Here is a 17684-nt window from a genome sequence, read left to right as displayed (position 1 = left end):
AGGTGGCATTTACTGAGGGTCTTCCAGTTGCCACACACCTGGATCCTCCATTATTTGCTCCAAGTCTCACGTGATTTCTGTGAGTTGGAATCATGGCCCACATTTTACCCATGAGCAAAACATGGCTCAGGCAGGTTCGGTTACATAGCTAAGAGGTGGTGGAATTGACTTTGAAACCCAGAGCTGGCTGGCTCCAAAGCTAGTGCTTTTTCCAATTAACAATGATGTAAATGGCTGGAATTTAATTTCTATGAGAGCAGGGAGCTTTGTCTTGTTCACTGATGTGCGCCAAGCATATAGAACTATCCACATAGTGTTTGTTCAGAAAGTGTTTGTTGAGTGAATGAGTAAATGAATTAATCAAGACAAAACTATAACTGGCATGGAAAGAAACATCAAAATTCTTACAGCTTGTTGAGCTGAGGCTTTACAGACATTGCAGATTGAACGCATTAAAATTGGGTGGCTGTGTCCTGGTTTGTAAAATGTTTTAGCACAGCATACACATCTCAATGGTGGTCACAAATAAAATTAATTGTTAAAAGAAGACTTGGCTAGATAAATATTCATTTTGGTTGGAGGGATAATTCCTGACTGATGTTAACAATGTGCCAGCCTGCAGGCTCTCTGCTCCTGAGGCTGGGCGTTCAGACCTCCACCTGTCCTCAGGGCAGCTGCCCACCGGGACAGGAGAGCTGCCAGGCGGAGCTGAGACCAAGGCCAGCTGCCATTCGCCGATGCAGCCGACCTGAAGTCTTCCTCCTCTTGCAGCAGGCTGTACGCTTCTTATTTTATCCCTGGCCTGGAATACGGTTCAAGCAAAGTGGTTTAACATTTTAGTCAGTCCCCAATTCGGCACATTCTCAATTCAATTTAAATGGTGCCAAACAGCATTTACAGTCATCTCGCACAGGCAGCTCCTCCCAGCAACTTCAATTGTAAATCTTCCCCCATGCAATTTCTATTAGAAACCTTACTGCAAAACCCCTCCCAAGGACTACAGAAAAGACCAGAATTGACTAAATTTGATATGTGTGTGTTGTGTGTGTGTGTGTGTGTGTGTGTGTGTCTAGGACCAGGCTAGACCTCTCATCTTACATACATTGGCTTTTGGTACCTAATACCAAGAGCAAATTTTCTTTATACCTATGGGTGCCAAAATACTATATAGCTTTGAACAAAGCATTTGAACTCTGTAAGCTTCAATAACCTATTCTGTAAATTGGGACCACGATAACCTGAAAACTATTTGGGGTCTTAAATGAAATTATGCAGCACCAGGAACTCTCTCATTGTAGGAACAGTCATTAAGACATGGCTTCCTCTAGTGATACAACTATTTGGTGGCACCTCTAGAATTAGTACCCAAGTCTCCCAATTGAGGGTCCAGTTGTCATCCTGCCACACTTCCCAACTTTAAATAGGACTTAGAGCACGTTTTATATCAGACTCTGGTAATTTTCAATCCCAAAAGCCAACCTAGTGTTTTTTAAAAAAAGAATAAATAAAAATAATACTTAAAATAATTTAGTTCTTTTACTCTCAGGATGTTGAGACACTCCATCCACCACCTGCATCATTTTGTCATAATACGGTCCTGGAGTGTTATTCACAAAGTAGTAACTCATCCTTAATTCAAAAAGTAGGTGTACAGAACATTTTTTTGTTTTCCTACAGAAAAGGAAGCAAAACAAAAATAATAAAAGCTATGGTTTTAAAAAATTCAAATAAATGGCTCCCAAACTTGATCCTGTATTAGGATAATTTTATACTGTCTGGTATTTTAGTAAGCAGGCTCACAAGAAATGCCTTACAGTCATAAAAAGAATCCACTGTGGGCTATTCAGTTTTGTTGATGGCCAACTTCACTGCAGAATTCTCAAATGAACTGTCAAGTTTCTTGGCAGTTGAAATCATCAAGAAACTTCAAAGAACAAAGGAACAGATAAAAATGAAGGTGGTTGCCAGGACTGACCATCCGTGGAACTCTCAATGCTGCCCTGAACTTTATAGCCAGCATAGGATTCCCTCATATCCAAAGAGTAGTCTGTTAACATAGTTAGCAAGTAGATAATGCTCTGGGATTAGACAGGTGAGGATTCAAGTCCTGGCTGTGCCACTTACTAGCCCTGTTACCTTGAACAAATAAATATTTAAATGTCAGTTTCCAATTTGCAGTCTTACAAGCTTACTAATAATAGTCCTACAGGCTTACTATTAAGATTGGATGAGATAATGTGAAATAAAACTTAGGGAACTGCTTAGCATGTGGCAAGCACTCAATATCATGTTTATTTGTTTGATGTTTGTTTGGTTAAATAGGCGCTTAATACCAGGTTGATCACATATCCGGCTGGCATGTTCATCAATCACTGATGGATGGCCTCCAACCATCCTGTCCAGGTGGTTAGACAAGAAGAGCTTCCTGCTGTGTAGTCCTATCAATGTTCCCTGACTTCATGGAATGCCACCTCCAGCAAGTGAAAGGCATTGTGACACCAGCTAGGTTTAATTCATTCTTTCTGGTACCTTATTAGCTCTGAGACTAAGGCAAGTTATTCAGTCTCCTAACTTTGGGTTTTCCTAACTCCAAAAATGAAAAAGTCTGAGACATGAAGATTGATTGAAATGATACATGTAAAGAACCTAGAACAGTGATAACACAGTTAACTTTTGTCAAGCCCTCTTGTAAACTCTCATTAGCATTGTGATCATTGTCACACCTGAGTTATTTCTTTAATGTTTTCGATCACCGTGTATCATGCCTATTTTACAGGAGAGGAAACGGAAGCTCAGAAAGGTAATTCCCATGTCTTAGGTCACATAGCCAAGGGGCACAGAACTAGGAAGCGCACCTGTTCTGTCTCACTCCAAAGGCCAATACACAACCCACCTCCTTACACTACCTCTTTTGGTCCCTTCACTAACACAGGTCCAGGCTGATTCCGTATCTAAACAGTGGATTCACTAGGCATTTGACTAATTATCTAAATTGTGTCCTCTGTGAAATTTCTTCATCCTGAAATCAGTATCAATCTTTGGGTCAGTGGAGTATGTGCATCAGGATTTTCTCACTCTGAGTCCTGTCACAATATTAAGTATGAAGCACGCATCACTCCCTTGGACTGGGTATGTGAAGTGCACCACCATCGTATTATATCTAGCTAGTCTATTCTAGACACGCTGGGGAACGGCTGTCAAGAGTCTCTGAAACTGCTTTCAAAATCAGTGTAGCACCAGGATGCAGCCACAAATACACACAATAAAGGACTAGGGACTGGCTGAATTCATCAAAATTGGCTCTTGTGGGAAGTAAATGCAATCACTTACTGGAGCTCTGCAAATTACCTAAGTTTCTTCGAAAAATCCTGCAGCATTTAGGAGAAATAACAAGTTGTAGGATAATTAAATGGCAGGATCTTCCTTTTACTGTGGAAAAATGCTATTATTTATCACTGGTGGGGAATGGAAAGGGGTTATACTACTTAAAAGATGTTCCTGTGTTCTTAGCTTGCTCCAATTTGCAGTCCGGCAGTGTCTGTTTTGACCAGAGGAGATATTCCCCTCCCCTTCTTCCCACTGGCAAGACAAGAGATGAAGTTCCCCTGAGAAATACCACACTGAGATTTTCTTGATATTTTAGGCTGAAGTGTCTTTTTGAATCTTATAATTCCATAAAACCTGAATTACAGTGTAAGTACAGTAGTTTCCCCCATATTCATGGGGATGTATTCTAAGACTCCCAGATGATGCCTGAAATCACAGATAGTACCAAACCTTAATATTACTGTTTTTTCCTATACATAATTATCTATCATAAATTTTAACTTATAAATTAAGCACAGTATGATTATAGAATATGCATTGTAATAAAAATTATGTGACTGTGGTCTCTCACTCTCAAAATATCTTCTTGATGATATGAGATGATGAAATGCATATGCTATCAGATGAATTGAGGCGGATGATGTAGACATTGTGGCATAGCATCAGGCTACTACTGACCTAACCATGGGGCAGGAACATCATCTGCTTTTGGACTGAGGCTGATGGCAGGTAACTAAACCTGTGGAAAGCAAAGCTGCAACCACTACCTGCTCACTACCTGATCCACTTTTCTGGAGAAGCACATTTTTCATTGTCATTTCAAAAGTCTGCTGCTTTGCCTGATATCTAATTTTGAAGTAGTGATTTAAGACAATCAGTAAGAACTGGGCCTTTGGGGTTTGAGGTCCAACCACACAGCCATGGCTCAGTCTAGCAGCTCAGCATCCAGCAAATGTAAGATTGTGGAAGGGTAGCTATCAACCTCCACAAGGTTTTCTTTTCCATAGATTTTCAGTCCTGGCACTAATGCTTGGTTTAGGATATGGTAGGCAGCCAGCTGGAAGGACCAGACAAACCCATGAAGGGTTGAGTACACATTATGTCCATTGGTAAAATACTACTCCCCATAAAGGAGGAGTTAAACATTACCAAGTAGAAGCTTTAAATTTTATATAAGTTTACAAATATCTGATGATTACTACTAGTTCCTCTCTGCCACCTGTTAGATACGTGAGCACTTGAAAGTTACCCAACTTTCCCAAGCCTCAGTTTTCTTCATCTATAAAATAGAGATATTAATAGAAGTCCTCATAAGGTTCTTGTTGGCTTAAATGACATAATCCATAACATGAATTAGTATTTGTAAGTGCTTAGAATAATACTTGGCACAGGGTAAATGCCATATAAATGGCTTTTCATTAAATAAAATGCTTTGTCTAGTGTTTGGCAGATAGAACACACTCAATAAATGCATGATGGTAGTGTTAATATTACCATCACCATCATCGTCTCCGTGTCAGAATGCACAGAATGTCAAAATTGCACAGAATAATATGGGAAACAAAGACGAAAATCACATGGTCCTTCTTCTTAAGGAGCTTCCCTTCAGTGGGGAGAAAAACATGTAGGAATGCATCCTACTGATCACTAATCCTGTGTATAGAACCCGAAACACCAACAGCCACTCCCCAGTCTTGTTATCTCAGAAGAGATCAGTCATTAGCTATCATACAAAAACAGTACCCTTCAAATAACCAGACCTAGGAGTTGATACAGCTTTCATATTTCATGATGATAATGGAAGTAAAGAAAGTAATGGACATGGAAGAAAGAAAGAGATTAACTCTGACATTATCAGGAGATACTTCAGGGAAACTGTGGCATTTAAGAGTAAGCCAGAAAAATGAGAAGAATCAAAATATGTTGTCGTGTTAGGATTTCTTTTTCTAGTTATGATGAAGTTATTGGTCCTGGATTTCAATGGGCTCTACCTTGGAAAACAACTATAATATTGGACAAAATTACTGAAACAACTGTTTTTGGACATTGGCTAATAGTAGTGAAATTCTGTAAGCTGTGAGAGCAGGAGAACTCTTGAGGTGAGTCCCTTAATGGCCACAATCATCTGCTTAGGAGCAATTTCCTAACCACTGCACGGTGAGCTGGAGTCCAGGCCGAGCACAGCAATTCCACTGAGCTGGTGAGAAACAAATAACGATCTGGGCAACTGAAATCTGAAATACAAGGGCCCAGATATATGGAAACTGTGCAGAAGGGTTCCCCAGAAGCCTGTTTGGAAGTTTCCCACAAGGCTTTGTCAGAGACTAAGCTGTGACTGTATAGGTCAGACAATATGAGACTTATTGGCTGCTACAGAGTTGAGGTCAGAACAAAGATAAGAGCAGCCAAGCAGTGCTAGGGAACATTGGTGATCAAATCTAGACTGAGAGAATAAGACTCATTAATACCTCTTTAACATCTTACAGATACAGTTGAGATGCCAGAAAGGCTGAACCTAAAGAGTAAAGACCACATCATAAAATAAGGGATACTCTACATCTATCCTAGCAAAGCCTAACACCAAGACCTGACAGATCCGTGTGGGGAGATAAAGATAAAGGCCGAGTCCCACCAAGTTAGAGCAGCTAAAGAAACACTTCAGACTTTTCACAGATCCACCATAAATAAAGCATAAAACCAAGTCTACACAGGTTGAAGGCAATCAACCAGTAGTGAACTGCCCTAACAGAACAAAAATTAACACTCTTCAGAAGAAGATAACAGATTTCAGAGTTTCTTAAATGTATCATTATCTAGCACACAACCAAAAATTACTAGATAGAAATAAAGGGGCGTGGTGGGTGGAGGACAAAGGAAGGAAGGGGAAACAAAGAGGAAAGAAAAATGGGAATGTGTGACCCATGCTCAAAAAGGAGCCATCAATAAAAACCAAATGTAGATGTTGTATTCAGCAAAGGTGTTACAACATGTATGATAAATTCGTTTAAAGAACTAAAGAAATGAAGAATTCAAGAAATATTACCTTAATAGTATTAAATCTCATTAGAATATAAAAATCCTTTCTATCACTTGACATCAACCACTGTTAAGAGAACGTAAAGGCAAGCCACAATTTGGGAGAAACTATTTTCAAACTACATGTCTGATAAAGGACTTGTATCCCAAATGTACAAAGGACTCTTAAAACTCAACAATAAAAAAACAATTATAACAGAACTAAAGGGGGATATAGACTGCAATGCATTCATTCTAGGAGACTTCAACACACCACTCACCCCAAAGGATAGATCCACTGGGCAGAAAATAAGTAAGGACACGGAAGCACTGAACAACACAGTAGAGCAGATGGACCTAATAGACATCTATAGAACTCTACATCCAAAAGCAGCGGGATATACATTCTTCTCAAGTGCACATGGAACATTCTCCAGAATAGAACACATACTAGGCCACAAAAAGAGCCTCAGAAAATTCCAAAAGATTGAAATCCTACCAACCAACTTTTCAGACCACAAAGGCATAAAACTAGAAATAAACTGTACAAAGAAAGCAAAGAGGCTCACAAACACATGGAGGCTTAACAACACGCTCCTAAATAATCAATGGATCAATGACCAAATCAAAATGGAGATCCAGCAATATATGGAAACAAATGACAACAACAACACTAAGCCCCAACTTCTGTGGGACACAGCAAAAGCAGTCTTAAGAGGAAAGTATATAGCAATTCAAGCATATTTAAAAAAGGAAGAGCAATCCCAAATGAATGGTCTAATGTCACAATTATCGAAATTGGAAAAAGAAGAACAGATGAGGCCTAAGGTCAGCAGAAGGAGGGACATAATAAAGATCAGAGAAGAAATAAATAAAATTGAGAAGAATAAAACAATAGCAAAAATCAATGAAACCAAGAGCTGGTTCTTCGAGAAAATAAACAAAATAGATAAGCCTCTAGCCAGACTTATTAAGAAGAAAAGAGAGTCAACACAAATCAACAGTATCAGAAACGAGAAAGGAAAAATCACGACGGACCCCACGGAAATGCAAAGAATTATTGGAGAATACTATGAAAACCTATATGCTAACAAGCTGGGAAACCTAGGAGAAATGGACAACTTCCTAGAAAAATATAACCTTCCAAGATTGACCCAGGAAGAAACAGAAAATCTAAACAGACCAATTACCAGCAACGAACTTGAAGCGGTAATCAAAAAACTACCAAAGAACAAAACCCCCGGGCCAGATGGATTTACCTCAATATTTTATCAGACATACAGGGAAGACATAATACCCATTCTCCTTAGAGTTTTCCAAAAAATAGAGGAGGAGGGGATACTCCCAAACTCATTCTATGAAGTTAACATCACCCTAATACCAAAACCAGGCAAAGACCCCACCAAAAAAGAAAACTACAGACCAATATCCCTGATGAACGTAGACGCAAAAATACTCAACAAAATATTAGCAAACCGAATTCAAAAATACATCAAAAGGATCATACACCATGACCAAGTGGGATTCATCCCAGGGATGCAAGGATGGTACAACATTCGAAAGTCCATCAACATCATCCACCACATCAACAAAAAGAAAGACAAAAACCACATGATCATCTCCATAGATGCTGAAAAAGCATTTGACAAAGTTCAACATCCATTCATGTTAAAAACTCTCAGCAAAATGGGAATAGAGGGCAAGTACCTCAACATAATAAAGGCCATCTATGATAAACCCACAGCCAACATTATATTGAACAGCGAGAAGCTGAAAGCATTTCCTCTGAGATCGGGAACTAGACAGGGATGCCCACTCTCTCCACTGTTATTTAACATAGTACTGGAGGTCCTAGCCACGGCAATCAGACAAAATAAAGAAATACAAGGAATCCAGATTGGTAAAGAAGAAGTTAAACTGTCACTACTTGCAGATGACATGATACTGTACATAAAAAACCCTAAAGACTCCACCCCAAAACTACTAGAACTGATATCGGAATACAGCAAAGTTGCAGGATACAAAATCAACACACAGAAATCTGTGGCTTTCCTATATACTAACAATGAACCAACAGAAAGAGAAATCAGGAAAACAACTCCATTCACAATTGCATCAAAAAAAATAAAATACCTAGGAATAAACCTAACCAAAGAAGTGAAAGACTTATACTCTGAAAACTACAAGTCACTCTTAAGAGAAATTAAAGGGGACACTAACAGATGGAAACTCATCCCATGCTCGTGGCTAGGAAGAATTAATATCGTCAAAATGGCCATCCTGCCCAAAGCAATATACAGATTTGATGCAATCCCTATGAAACTACCAGCAACATTTTTCAATGAACTGGAACAAATAATTCAAAAATTCATATGGAAACACCAAAGACCCCGAATAGCGAAAGCAATCCTGAGAAAGAAGAATAAAGTAGGGGGGATCTCACTCCCCAACTTCAAGCTCTACTATAAAGCCATAGTAATCAAGACAATTTGGTACTGGCACAAGAGCAGAGCCACAGACCAATGGAACAGACTAGAGAATCCAGACATTAACCCAGACATATATGGTCAATTAATATTTGATAAAGGAGCCATGGACATACAATGGCGAAATGACAGTCTCTTCAACAGGTGGTGCTGGCAAAACTGGACAGCTACATGTAGGAGAATGAAACTGGACCATTGTCTAACCCCATATACAAAAGTAAACTCAAAATGGATCAAAGACCTGAATGTAATCCATGAAACCATTAAACTCTTGGAAGAAAACATAGGCGAAAACCTCTTAGACATAAATATGAGTGACCTCTTCTTGAACATATCTCCCCGGGCAAGGAAAACAACAGCAAAAATGAGTAAGTGGGACTATATTAAGCTGAAAAGCTTCTGTACAGCAAAAGACACCATCAATAGAACAAGAAGGATCCCTACAGTATGGGAGAATATATTTGAAAATGACACATCTGATAAAGGCTTGACGTCCAGAATATATAAGGAGCTCACACGCCTCAACAAACAAAAAACAAATAACCCAATTAAAAAATGGGCAGAGGAACTGAACAGACAGTTCTCCAAAAAAGAAATACAGATGGCCAACAGACACATGAAAAGATGCTCCACATCGCTAATTATCAGAGAAATGCAAATTAAAACTACAATGAGGTATCACCTCACACCAGTAAGGATGGCTGCCATCCAAAAGACAAACAACAACAAATGTTGGCGAGGTTGTGGAAAAAGGGGAACCCTCCTACACTGCTGGTGGGAATGTAAACTAGTTCAACCATTGTGGAAAGCAGTATGGAGGTATATCAAAATGCTCAAAACAGACTTACCATTTGACCCCGGAATTGCACTCCTAGGAATTTACCCTAAGAACGCAGCAATCAAGTTTGAGAAAGACAGATGCACCCCTATGTTTATTGCAGCACTATTTACAATAGCCAAGAATTGGAAGCAACCTAAATGTCCATCAATAGATGAATGGATAAAGAAGATGTGGTACATATACACAATGGAATACTACTCAGCCATAAGAAAAGGGCAAATCCAATCATTTGCAACAACATGGATGGAGCTGGAGGGTATTATGCTCAGTGAAACAAGCCAAGCGGAGAAAGAGAAATACCAAATGATTTCACTTATCTGTGGAATATAAGAACAAAGGAAAAACTGAAGGAACAAAACAGCAGCAGAATCACAGAACTCAAGAATGGACTAACAGGTACCAAAGGGAAAGGGACTGGGGAGGATGGGTGGGTAGGGAGGGATAAGGGGGGGACAAGTAGGGGGGTATTAAGATTAACATACATGGGGGGGTAGGAGAAAAGGGAGGGCTGTACAACACAGAGAAGGCAAGTAGTGATTCTACAACATTTTGCTATGCTGATGGACAGTGACTGTAAAGGGGTTTATAGGGGAGACCTGGTATAGGGGAGAGCCTAGTAAACATAATATTCGTCATGTAAGTGTAGATTAGTGATACCAAAAACAAAGCAAAAAAAAAAAAAAAAAAAGGGCAGTTCCTGTGTGGTAACCTCCAACGAGTTCTACACAAGGGTATAAAGGGCATATAAAAGTGTAGGCAAAGGGTCTGTTTGTGTTTATACAGAGGATCAAAGCCTAATTGGGCTACCCCGAAAATGAACTAAGATACGATATGAAAAAGAACTTCCAACATCTGCACTCTCTGGAAGACTCATGCCAGAAGATGATCATCAAAAAACCCCAACAAAGATCCACGCACTGCTACAGCTGTAGATGCACTCATCCCACCAGTTCCTGGACTTGCCATGGGAATGAGGAAGGAGATATCTAAGCTGGCCTGTGCATACAGTAAAACAACAAATTGGACTGGATCTATACTGTTGGAACTCAACCAAGAATTTGGAGAAGTGCAAATTGTAGCGCTCCAAACTCTTACAACTACAGACTATTTACTGTTAAAAGAACATATGGCATGTGAACAGTCCCCAGGAATGGGTTGTTTTAATTTGTCTGATTTCTCTCAGACTGTTCAAGTTCAGTTGGACAATATCCACCATATCATAGATAAGTTTTCACAAATGCCTAAGGTGCCTAACTGGTTTTCTTGGTTTCACTGGAGATGGCTGGTAATTACAGGTATGCTCTGGTTATGTAACTATACTCCTATTATGTTAATGTGTGTGTGCAATTTAAGTAGTAGCTTAAAACCTATATATGCTGAAGTTACTCTACAAGAAGATATGTCAAAGAAATAATCAATCTTCCCATGTTTTCTTCCGTCTGCTACTTCTATAGCTTTTCTTCTTCCTTCCTAATTACAACCCTTAAATAGAATTCGTGCCTCATATCAAATTTACCGAGTATCATAACTCCTCCAAGTGGTAAAGATACCTCAAGACAAATGCTGGGCATAGAAGCCACAGGGCATAAATATGCAAAGAAGTAAAAAGCTAACCATTTCAAACAATAAGGCTTCTCTCTCATTTACCAACTTTACATTTCCCTGTATGTCCTCGGAAGATGACTGGTTAGCCAGAGACGGGTAAGATTCCTCAAGGGAGGAACAACCTAAGACAGGCACAGTCGCAGGGGGGCCATCAGGTGAGAAATTGGGGATCAACAGAGGTGAGGCTTAGAACCTCACCCCCCCGTTCTGAGAGAAATCTTCTGCATACGTGGATGTTTTATTGCCCTGGTCTAGCTTGGATTAACACATAGTCTACAGGCACACACCTGATCATCCACATTTGCTCTCTTACAACACTAAACTATGTTTTCTACCTTTATCTTGTATCTACCTACCACTTCAGCATTTTATTAAAAATAATAATAATAAAGAGAGAAATGTGGTATCCACATATAAATCAAGTATAAAAACCAAATGAGTATTCATATTTGAACTGACTGTTTATAGTTCATAATGCATGAGCAAAACCGAAAGTTTCTGTGATGACTGCCCTTGTACTGTTCACTATGTAACTTATTCATTATGTAAGAATTTGTTCTACATGTTAAGAACTTGTTTGTTATGCCTCAGAAGATTGGAGACTGACGAAAATTAGGCTTGGGGTGGATTAATGATTGTGCATTGAGCATTGACTCCCCTATACAGAATTTTATTGTCGTTAACAACCATTTGATCAATAAATATGAGAGATGCCCTCACAAAAAAAAAAAAAAAAAAAAAAAAAAAAGGACAGACTTCCAATGGTAAAATAAATAAGTAACCGGGATGTAATGTATAGCATAAGGAATATAGTCAAGATATTGTAACAGCTTGGTAGGGTGATAGCTGGAACCTCGAATTATGTATATAAATGTTCTACCACTGTGTTGTACACTTGAAACTAATGTAATGTAATACTGTGCGTCAACTACCCTTCAATAAAAAATAATTATTTAAAAAAAAAAAAAAAAAAAAAAAAAGAATTAAACTAAAACATGGGCAAAAATTAGAACAAACATTTCACCAAAGATATATAGATGACAAATAAGCATGAGAAAAGATGCTCAACATTATATGTCATTAGAGAATCACAAATTAAAACAATGAGACACTACCTATACTCTGATATACCTATTAGAATAGCAAAAAACAAAAACTTTAAACCTGATCATACAATGGCTACTGAGGATGAGGAATAAAAGGAACTCTCATTCATTATTTGTAAGAAATGAAAATTGCATTGCACTTTAGAAGACAGTTTGGCAGTTTCCTACAAGGTTTTACCACACAATCATACTTCTGCTATTTACCAACCTAATTTGGGAACTTACGTCTACACAAAAGCTGCACAGGAACATTTAGAGTAGCTTTATTCATAATCATCCCAAACAAGAGGCAACCAAAATGTTCTGCAAGGGCATATGGATAAATAAACCGGTATATCCATACACTGGAGAAACGAGGAATGTTCCCGGTCCCTCCCAACCAAACGGCCTGTTTGGGAAACTGAGACGTGTTTGGAAGGGCCCCTCCCCTTCCTGCCCGGGCAAGGGGACCGAGACACAGCCACACTCACTGTGGTTTTCAGCTCCGTCTGACCAGAAGGGCTGATGAGAACACCTGAAAGCTGTGCAGCCCAGCAGTGCTCAAGCTGGGATAAAAGTAGGCACAGCCAATCGTTTGCAGCAAAGCCAGTGAACCTGTTCAAGCAGGGAACTTGGGGTGCAAGTTGGCTTAGTTAAGACAACAAAGAGCTTTACTAGATTTAGAGCTGCTCCTCCCACTGCACCTGGGCAGGGAAACTAATCTGTAGCCCTGCTCGTTGCTGACTACAACCTGCAGCCTGCCTTTCCAGGGAACCTAAACAGAACACACAAGAAGCTTCGAAGCCCATCCAATAGCCTGGCTTACAGTGTCCCCTGAACAGATGGAATGGCCCATGGTTTTACCTGCAGAGCAAAACCAAGGAAAAGATAGTCTTTTTGTAAAATGGAATGGGAGCAATTAGATATACATATGGAAAAGTAATGAACATCTATTCATACCTTTTCCCATACACAAAAATGAATCCAAAACATATTATATACCTAAAATACCTATATACTTAAGATCTAAAACTATGAAACTTCTAGAGGAAAACAAATGAAAAATATATTCACAACCCTAAGATAATCAAAAACACTTTACACAGGACACAAAACATTATAAGTAGACAATCCAATAAAATATGGATAAGTGACTTGAAGATACATCAAAAAAGAAGATAAAGAAATGGAAAATACACACATGAAGAGGTTTTAAACAATATGGGGAAAAGTAAACTATCATCACAATTATATACCATTGCACACCCACTTAAAAGACTACAATTAAGGAAAACTGCTAATACCAAGTGTTGCCAAAGTGTGGAGCAACTAGAACTCTTATATATTGCTGGTGGAAATGTAAATATAAAATGAAACAATCACTTTAGGGAACTATTTGGCTATTTCTTAGAAAATTAAACATACACTTACCTCTGACCCAGCAATCTACTCCTAGGTATTTTATCTAAGAAATATGAAAATATATATCCACAAAAAGACTTATACAAGAATACTCACAGCAGTTTTATTCACAATTATTTATAATTATGAATTATTATATATTATTATTATTTATTAACACTATTTATTCATAACTCCAAACTGGAAACAACCTAAATGTCTATCAGTAGGTGAGTGGTTAAACAAATTGCAGTACATTTATACAATGAACTATTACTCAGCAATAAAACGTAAAAAGAACAAAATACTGATTCGTACACTATAGATGAATCACACAAACATTATGTTGAATGCAAAAAGACAGACACAAAAAATACATACTGTGCAACTTCATTTATGTGAAGTTCTAGAACAGGCAAAACTAGCCCTGTGTGATGGACAACAAAATCAGTGTTTGTAAGGAGAGTAACAGGCTGGTTGCCATGGGACCTGAGGAAACTTCCAGAATGATTAAAATATTCTGTATTTTAATTGGGGTGGTGATTACGTTAGTTTATACATGTATCAAAACTGGTACACTGAAAATATATACATTTTATTGAATGTAAATAAACCTAGAACACTGGTAGACAAATGTTTGAAAACTCACATGGCAGTATGTGAGTTATTAGGAGGGGAGAGCAGTAAATTATCAGGTGGTGGGAAATATGTGGAGACAGCAGGACTTAACCTTCTCTTACGTCCTTTGTACTCTGCCGAGAATCCCATAATGAGACATCAAACACAGTCTGTCCCCTCAATGACACCACTGCGTAATGAACAGAGCAAATAAGTAAACACAATGAGGACAACGCTGTGACAGAACGTGCCTAGGTGTTATGGGAACCCTGGGAGGATGCCCAATTCAGCCAGTAGGAGCACTTCACAGGGGAGATGCCAACCAGAATTCTGAAGAAAAGAAAAACCAGATATGCTTAAGGAAGAAAACATAAGTGGTGATGAGGAAGAAAATTCCTGGCAGAGGCAAAGGAGCAGGAAATAGCATAGTTTGCTTGGGGAACACAAGTAAGTTCAAGACAGATGAAGGAAGACACGGCAACGTAAGCAGAAAGCTGGCAGGGACTGGGTGGGACCAGCCCCCTTAAGGTCGGATTCCAGTTTTAGGCTGCAGATGATTGGGAGGCATTCGCCTGAGAAGCACAGAATCAAGTTGTGATCTTGGAAAGCTCACTGTAGCATGGATGAGAGAAAGGACAGGAGAGAAACTAGAGGCTGCAGGAGACTGGGATGTAAACTGAGGCAAGGAATAATGACCCGGAGTGGGGTGGCCAGGAGGCGGTGAGCGGAGGAGGGGTGAAGTCCAGCACCTGCTACCATGCCTGCGGCAGGTCACAAATCCAAGTCCACTGTCTCCCCCAGGTTGAAATCTGTCCTAACATCTCAACTCATTTCAGCTACCGAAAACTAATTCAGTGGGTCAACTTATGCAGCCTTAAGTAGCACAAGAGCCTTATGGTGACTGGAAGGGACATGCCTCTGAGCATTAGCTCATTCAAATTCCCCTTGGGAATGACTGTCTTTCTACAACCTGTTGGATAGGAAACTCTCGTTTCTGGCCATGCGGCTTGGTCTTTCTTCTCAGATGACTGCAATTCCTGTACACTTCATTTTGCCATTCCTCTGTCTCCTGCAGCTAGGACTAGACTGACTCTCTTTATGCCAATGAGATCTGATTGCCGAGGGAGCCATTCTACTTAGTGTCTGGTGGCAGCCTGGACAAGAGGCTATCCCCTCATCTCAACATGTTTAACCATTAGGTGGAAAACAGGAAAAACAGACTGGGCACTCACTGTCTGAATATTCAGTGTGGAGAAATGTTCCAAACTGCCCTCCACTGAGAGTCCTCAAATTGAAGACAAAATCCAGATTATTTTAGATGGGGACTGTGGCAATGCCTCCTCCCGCAGGACTCCAGGAGTCACCCAGCCGAGCAATCATTGCTGAGCCCTGCAATGTACTGGGCCATGCACTGCGTTACTGGGGCCACCAGAGGAGGGGTGCTGGGGGATCACGAAGGGACTGTAGAAGGCAGTTCACACACTCACACCGCAGCTCCCTGAAGGCATACCAGGTGCTTCCCTAGCTTGGGTGGAATGTAGGCCTGGCAATGGGCAGACTTAAGGTGGGCACCTGAGGGATGCTCCGGGCACTCAGGCGGGGAAGGTTCTTAGCTCAGAGCCTCTGATGCCCTACTATGCTGGCACATGTAGGAGCAGAGAGAGTCTTCCGCTCTCAGGGACATGGACATGCTGGGGGGATGAACCATTGTCCTCCGAGGCTCTGACATCCTGTACTCTGGAAGGAGGCCAACAGCAATGTTGAGAGTGTCCTTCCCCTCATCTGAGCCTCTTCACCTGCAGGGGCGCCCCTCTTCCTCCTGGGAAGCTTCTCTCTCTTCTCTGCCTCTGAATCCACCCAGACCCAACTCAAACAGCCCCTCCTACCTGAAGCCTTCCAGATAACCCAGGGCAGAGTTAGTTCATCCTCTGCGCTTCACAATTTCTGTATGTCACAGAGGTGGTGGCACTGCAGCTGTCCCTAAAGAATGGGTAAGATTCTGGAAGAATTATGTATATAGAATACTACAGGGGCCAGTCACGGTGTGAATGAAGTCTTAGAGGAATGAACGCAGTCCCCCAGTTATTCACTCACTCACTCGTTCAACATACATTACTGAACTCTGACTAGGTGCCAGCCTCAATGTTGAACATTCACTTGGGAGCCTGACAGACATGGCCCTGACCTACGCAGAGACGTGCGCTCCTGAACAAGCGCTGGTCTCTCACATGCACACTCTGGATTTCAGAAAACAATCATCTGCTGTAGTGTAAACTGCACATCAATGTTATGCCAACCTGCTGGCTCAAGCTCAGGAAAAGAGTTGGGATTTTATAGCAGATCTGCGTACAGCAGAGGGAACCACAATCTCTATCCTATTTCTGTATTTCATGACTCTGGAGCTAACAGCAAGATTATTTTCCTGGATTTTTTCTCATTTATTTCTCCACAGAAAGAAATGTTTATTTCTAAAAGAAAAGAAAATCTCCTGATCAGTTATGTATCCCCTGGAAACACCGATGAACTGGGTTATTCTAATCAAGGTGAGCACCACAGTATTTATCACAGTCAGAGAAAAAAGACTGGTTGAATGTGGTTTCTCTTTAAGGACTAGTCAGAAATTTCAGAGAAGGGATTTTCAGATATTCACACTGTTTCCTAGGTCTGTGGTCCCCCAAACTGGAGTAGTTCTGACCTCAGCTTGATTTCATTACAGCTATTTTCAGTCTCCTTTTCAATTGAGTTACATGGCTTATTCATCTTCAGATGTGAACTAAATGTATTTCTCTTTGGGAGGAATGTGTGATGCTTTTTGGAATAATGAGTGGTTCCCTGGCAAAACAGAGAATGGCCAGAGGGTCAGAGACCGTGAGGTGTACAAGCCCAGAAGCCAACCTTACTGACACTGTGGAAGGTAGGAGCAGGTGGAGGGATGGTTTAGAACTCACCAACCACTGCCTGTCACCAGGCCAGGCTCGAGTTGGAGAGGCAACCGCCAGGACACTCACACCCTTTACGCATCTAACACACATTCTGTGAAGTCTGGAGGCTGTTTGCTCCGGTGGGGAACCGTCTAGTACCCTGCCTCATGCAGACAATCTCTAGTGTGCCATAGCCAGAGAGGAAGGAACTTCAGGGGGATGGCAGAGGTGCTGTAAATGGAAGAAGGAAGAGAGAAATAATAAACTGAATAAATTTCAAAGGGTAAATGGAAGCGAGCCAGGTGATGAGGGCTCAAGACCTACCAGAGAGAGAGAAGCAGCAGCACGTGTAAGTATGTGGGATGCGAATGGTTCACACCGGAAA

The sequence above is a fragment of the Manis pentadactyla genome, chromosome 13, assembly GCF_030020395.1.
Source record: "Manis pentadactyla isolate mManPen7 chromosome 13, mManPen7.hap1, whole genome shotgun sequence".
In the NCBI taxonomy this organism is placed as follows: Eukaryota; Metazoa; Chordata; class Mammalia; order Pholidota; family Manidae; genus Manis; species Manis pentadactyla.
Note: the sequence above shows the minus strand (reverse complement) of the source record.